The sequence below is a fragment of the Sinohyriopsis cumingii genome, chromosome 4 (assembly GCF_028554795.1).
Source record: "Sinohyriopsis cumingii isolate HCF-2022 chromosome 4, ASM2855479v2, whole genome shotgun sequence".
Classification (NCBI taxonomy): Eukaryota; Metazoa; Mollusca; class Bivalvia; order Unionida; family Unionidae; genus Sinohyriopsis; species Sinohyriopsis cumingii.
Window position 1 is genome coordinate 39183477 of NC_142964.1, and position 6520 is coordinate 39189996.

The window sequence follows — 6520 nt, forward strand, 5'->3', positions numbered from 1 at the left end:
AGTGATAAGAAAACTTAAACATATTATGGAAATAAACATAGTTAATATAACATAGGTTGTTTCTCAATATGCTGATATGTCACTTGCTATTATGGATCAGTGACATTTTTGATGTCTGCTTTACATTTGTTGTTTCAGTATTCTATACTGTATGGTCTATATATATGGTTTCCATCAGAAGTAGAATTGCTATAATATGAAATATCGTCCCGAATATAAACATAATTGGGGATTTCCTGAGTTTGCTGTCTTCTTTGTTAAGTTGTCAACAAACGTTGGAGAAATGCAATCTTTAATAACCCATCTAAAATTCGAGCAATCAAGAACCTGCTTATTCATTCGATTAAAAAGATTCGAACTATATTGTGATAGATAGTAATGATAAGCATCTTGATTTTCATTAACATATCCACAGTGTTACAGTGAAGTCAATACACACTTTCACAAGTTTGTATAGCATGGGTCAAAGGATAAAGTGGAAAGAAAAATTAATTTGAAGGATTACCCTGAGATTGGATTAAATATGAGGCTTAGAAGAATATTGCAATATGGCGCCATGTTAGTATGAAAAGTACGCTAAGCATGAAAGACGAAGAGGATGCCAGTGACATGGCCACTTTGTTCACATCCAGGTTAGAAATTATAAATCAGTGAATGAACTGATTAAGTTCCGTGCACTTTCCATCACATTAGAGATTTCCATTTATGAAATTGGTACGGGTTCAAACAAGCTATAATATAACTCCATCCACTGTGAAAGACACAGTATTGTGATCTGAAAAGAGAGAGAAATTCATATATCAAGTCCAAGAAAGAGACGAAATGAAAATGTGCCCAACATAGGTGTAGAAGTCGTCGTGGCCGAGTGGTTAAGGCGATAGACTAGAAATCTATTGGGGTCTCCCCGCGTAGGTTCGAATCCTACCGGCGACGTAATATTTTTTTATATGGGTCAAAGGTGTGATAGTAGAATACATCAGCCGTACAAGAGAGGGAAACTGCCCGCAATGACATAGGATATGTTTTTACCTATAACCTATGATTTTCTTCGCGGGTTCAAACCAGCTATAATATAACTCCAACCACTCACAGGTGCTCGACGCGAGGTTGATGTTGAGAAAAAAAAAATCTAAATAAAAAAATCATACAGAGTGACAACAATACCTTAGATTACCCCCATGACCCATTCTGATATAGGACCCTCTCTATCATAATATATAAGAGAGAAGGTACGGAACTTCCAAATACGTCATTCCACCCATGACCCTCGATTTCCTTCTGCTATTTCCGTTTTTTTAAGGCACATGACCAAACTATATTGCTTGTTTTACTCCTGAGATATTTTTCTATCCATCAAGCCATTATTGACTTTTCTGCGATGTATCCAACTGAAGTTACGGACTCCGAAACGTGCGATTTTGTTTACTCTGAGATAAGTCCGAGCTCATATGATAATAGTAAAACCTTTTGAGCCAATCATATTTCGGCGTTGACGTGTGTGCCGCATAGTTTACCTATTTTGAAAATAGAGTCGCATCTATACAATGTATGTGCCGTGAAGAAGACAGTGTCTAATTCTTGCATAGAACAGGATTAACAAAGTTAAATCGAGTTAATGGTAAGTAAAAACGTACTTTTGCATCCACCACTGTTCTGTAATTCAAGAAGGGATGCACCATAGAGCTGAAAACATGGTACATGTAGCGGTTTTCACATGTGCACGCACTTCTCCAAAACGAAACAATTCGAAAAAATCGCACGTTTCGGAGCCCGTAACTTGAGTTTGGTACAACGCAGAAACGTCAATGATGGCTTGATGGATAGATATCACAGGAGTAAAACAAGTCATAGAGTATGATCGTGTGCCTTGAAAAACGGAAATAGCAGATGGAAATCGAGGGTCATGGGTGGAATGAAGTATTCGGAAGTTCCGTACCTTCTCTCTTATACATTATGATAGAGAGGGCCTATGTCAGAAGGGGTCATGGGGGCAATCTAAGGTATTTTTGTCACTCTGTATGATATAGAGGACTTCCGGTTATGACATCAGAAGGAAAACACGTTTGATGATCGCTCCGTGAATTTTCCAGTTTTTTTCCTTTAATAGACATTTTTGCTGTTTTAATTTGTTACAGGTACGTTGATAAGATTTGTTTGATCGCATTCATATATAAGTGAGATATATTTTGAGTGTGTGGATAACTTTATCCACCACACAAAATATTATTTTCTGTGACAATGAATACAAAGCCTGGTCGTGCTGCACGTGCAGCACAAGGAGCTGACTCACACTCTAATGACACCAGTGGAATAGCTAACAATAAGAATGGCATGTCGAGTAACATCGATAGACAGACAGGAGCTTCTCGTCGTTTTGGGAAAGAATGTACCGTGGTGATTGATGTAAAGGATGTGAAGAAAATAAAGGCAAGTGATATTGTTAGAAGTGTAGAAGAATTAACCGGAGATATGTCGGTCTATGCAGTTGTGCCCAAAGGTGCAAATTTGTATGAGGTCACACTACCGAGTAAGGAAGTAGCATATAATACCTTGTGTGGAATTGATATTGGAAGTGAACACTTTGATTGTACTCTTTTATATTCAGACACTATTATTGTGTCAATTCTTCATTTACCAGCATACATCACAGATGATGATATAAGTATGAAGCTCGGTGAATACGGAGTAGAACTTCTTTCTCCCATTCAACGCAGATATTATCCTGGAACTAGTGTGGCTGATGGGACTCGTTATGTCAAATGTAAATTTCCACAGCAGGTAAAATCCTTGCCTTACAGTCTGAAATTTCAGACTGTCAATGGTCAACAATACTTTAGAGTATTACACAATAATCAAGTTAAGGTATGTTCTAGATGTCTTGATCCGGGACATGTTATAAAAGACTGCCCTGATTTTGTATGCTACAAGTGTGGGGAGCAAGGCCACGTAGCAAAAAAGTGCACAAGGCAAAGATGTGAAAGTTGTGGAAGTTTTCCTCTTATGTGTACATGCAGGATATGCGACAAATGCCACAAAGAGGCGCAAACATGTATGTGTTACAGAGAGGCCATTGCAGGCATTCATTCGCAAGTTGATGATGATATGAGGGAAGACATATTGGAGTTACAGAGTGACGAAGATGATAAAGAAGAAATTGAGAATGCAAAAAAAGATAATGAGAGTGGAGAAAGTGGGGAAGAAAAAGAAAGAATTGGAGTTGATATGACCAATGTAGAAATAGAATCTGAGGAAGTAAACAACAATCATACAATTGGAGATGGATCGGGGACAGATTCAGATGATGACAGGAAGATGGCTGCAGACGTTGTTGAAAGATCAAACGAATCACGTACATGTCAAGAAAACGGTACTAATATCGAAAATTTCAAAGTAGTACAAAGGAGAAGGAGAAGGTTTAATCCAGTACCTAATATGAAGATGAATAGCATGCGACGAACACCTATGAAGAAATGATCAAACACTCAACATTTTTTAATACTTTCAATACACTCATCATAATCATGGCTTTAAATATTGTATCTCTAAATGTAAATGGCTTGCGTAATTTGAATAAACTAAAGTCTGTTTTAGAAATATTTAAAGAGAAAAGAGGCCATATTTTATTATTGCAAGAAACCTTTTGGGATGATGAGTTTGTTGAAAGTATTAGAGAAAATGAGATTTGGAATGGTGACATATTTTATAGTAATGCTGACAATAGGAGGGCAGGTGTAGCTGTTTTAGTAGTGAGAGAATTGAGAAATCAGGTGACACAAGAAATGATTGAAAAGGGTAGGATTTTACATCTTAAAATAGCTATTGATGATAAAGTGATTGATTTAATCAATATTTATGCTCCAAATGTTGTGAAGGAAAGGTTTAACTTTTTCATGAAGCTAAATACATATTTACATAACAGTACTAGTGATAGCACTATCCTGGCTGGTGATTTTAATACAACTTTAGCAGGTATTGATCGACATAACAAAGCCTTACATATTGATGATGTAGCAGTGCGTGAACTTTATAAAATTATTCATGATAGGAATATTACCGATTTATGGAGATCACGAAATCCTAGTACTCGTAGTTTCTCCAGAAAACAAGTTGTACTAGGCGAAATGAAGCAGAGTAGAATAGATTATTTTTTGATTTCCTCAAAATTGCACTCCAATGTGCAAAATATTTATTATGCAGATACATCCTTTAGTGATCATTCTTTTGTATACCTTAAACTAAATACCTGCAAAGTGGAAACAGGGCCCGGATTATGGATATTAAATAACAATGTTCTTTTTGAGGAAAAATATGTACAAAGAGTGAAATCAATTCTTACCGAGGGAAAAACTGACGAAATGTATTTCAGTGAACCACTCATTTGGTGGGATAATGTAAAATACAAAATTAAAAAATTTTCCCAAGTATACTGTACAAGAAGAAATAAGGAAAGATTACAAGAATACTTTACATTGCAAAATAAATTAAAATCATTTTCAGAAAAAGTCGCAAATAAAGAACCATATGACATTAACAAATATGAAGAACTAAAACATCAGCTAAGTGACTATGAAACTGATTTTTGTCGGGGTGCTATATTGAGATCTAAGGCCAAATGGGCAATTGAAAGCGATAGAAATACTAAATATTTTCTAAATCTTGAGAAATATCGACACAACAAAAATGTAATCAATGAATTGATTGATGATGATGGTGTAATTATTTCAAATACAAGCGGAATCTTAGATGAAATACATCAGTTTTATAGTCATTTATATTCTTCGGTAACTGTTGATGATAATTGTACTGATTCACTTTTAAATTTTGTAAACTGTTCTGTATCTGATGAGGATAAAGATATGTGTGATGCCATAATAACAGTTGATGAAATACATACAGCTATAAAAGGGATGGCTAAAAATAAAAGCCCCGGCCCGGACGGATTGACAGTAGAGTGGTATTGTAAATTTTATGATTGTATATATGATATTCTGTTGCACATCTTTCAGAGTGTTAAGAATGACAATATTATGTCGAGATCAATGAGATTTGGGGTTATATCACTTATTTATAAAAATAAGGGGGATAATAGAAGATTGCAAAATTGGCGTCCTATCAGTTTACTTAATGTAGATTATAAAATTTTGGCAAGGATTTTGTCTACACGTTTAAAAATGGTATTACCCAAAATTATTTCTCAAACTCAGACATGTTGTATAGTTGGGAGAGATATTGCTGATACTATAGTCACTGTAAGAGATATTATAGATATGGTTGAGAGAGACAATCTTGAGGGATATATCTTAAAAATTGATCAAGAAAAAGCGTTTGACAGAGTTTGCCACTCATATTTGATTTCTGTTTTACGAAAGTTCGGTTTTGGTGACAATTTTATTCAGTGGATAAAGATATTTTATAATGAAATTAAAAGTAGTGTTAAATGCAATGGTCATCTAACGAAACCCTTTTTAATTAAAAATTCAGTCAGACAAGGTTGTCCTATATCAGCAATGTTATATGTATTAGCAGCAGAACCCTTAGGACTCGCTATCAAAGCAAATCCCACTATCAAAGGTATTCCACTCCCACTGTCTAGTAATACAAGTAAAGTTTTTCAACATGCAGATGATACAACCTTGACATTAGCGGACACACAATCCATTAATCAATCTTTTAATGTACTTGACTTGTATTGTAAAGGATCTGGTGCAAAGGTGAACAAGGAAAAGACAGAACTTCTGTGTATTGGATCTGGTAAACTTACTGATGATTATTGCAAACAATTACAAATTCAAATGTGTGATCAAGTCATCTTAATTTTGGGAGCTTATGTGGGAAAATGTGCAAAGTTATGTGAGCAACTGAACTGGAATGATAGATTGTCTAAAATTAAAAACTTATTGCAACTGTGGTCACAGAGATATTTGACAATACAAGGAAAAGTAACAGTTGTTAATAACTTATTAGTTTCTAGAGTATTGTACATAGTGTCAGTTCAGCCTCTTCCTGATATGATTGCTGATGAATTGAAGCAATTATTTCTCAGATTTATCTGGTCAGGAAAGTCCCATTTGGTTCACTATTATACAATAATTGGTGATAAGCGAAATGGCGGACTACAGTTAACTGATATAAAGATGAAAATGTATGCATTCAGACTAAAATTTTTAAAAAGATACTTTGATGTGAATTGCCATGCTATGTGGAAAAATACCTTTGATCACTTTTTATCTACTGTCCTGAACATGAGGTTGACCAAAGAGTTGTTTCTCATGTCTTTAAATAAGCAACAATTGAATACCCTACCTATATTTTACAGAGAAATGTTTCATGCATGGGAAAAACTTAGAAATAATATCGATACAAATATTGATGTGAGGAATGTTTTTGAACAACCTCTCTTTTTAAATCCTAATATTACATGTGCTGGTAAAACGTTGTTTTTCGCAGAATTTATAGAAGCAGGAATTGTTCGTGTTCAGGATATTACATATGAATTTGTACCTGGAATACTACCTTATAG

At 34.8% G+C, this 6520-nt stretch overlaps 1 non-coding gene across 1 annotated transcript; it reads left to right on the forward strand.

The window, feature by feature from the left end:
* The first annotated feature begins 851 nt into the window (after nt 1-851).
* Nucleotides 852-933, forward strand: Trnas-aga (transfer RNA serine (anticodon AGA)). The gene has a single exon. It is a non-coding gene; the product is annotated as a tRNA-Ser (tRNA).
* The last annotated feature ends 5587 nt before the right edge of the window (nt 934-6520 follow it).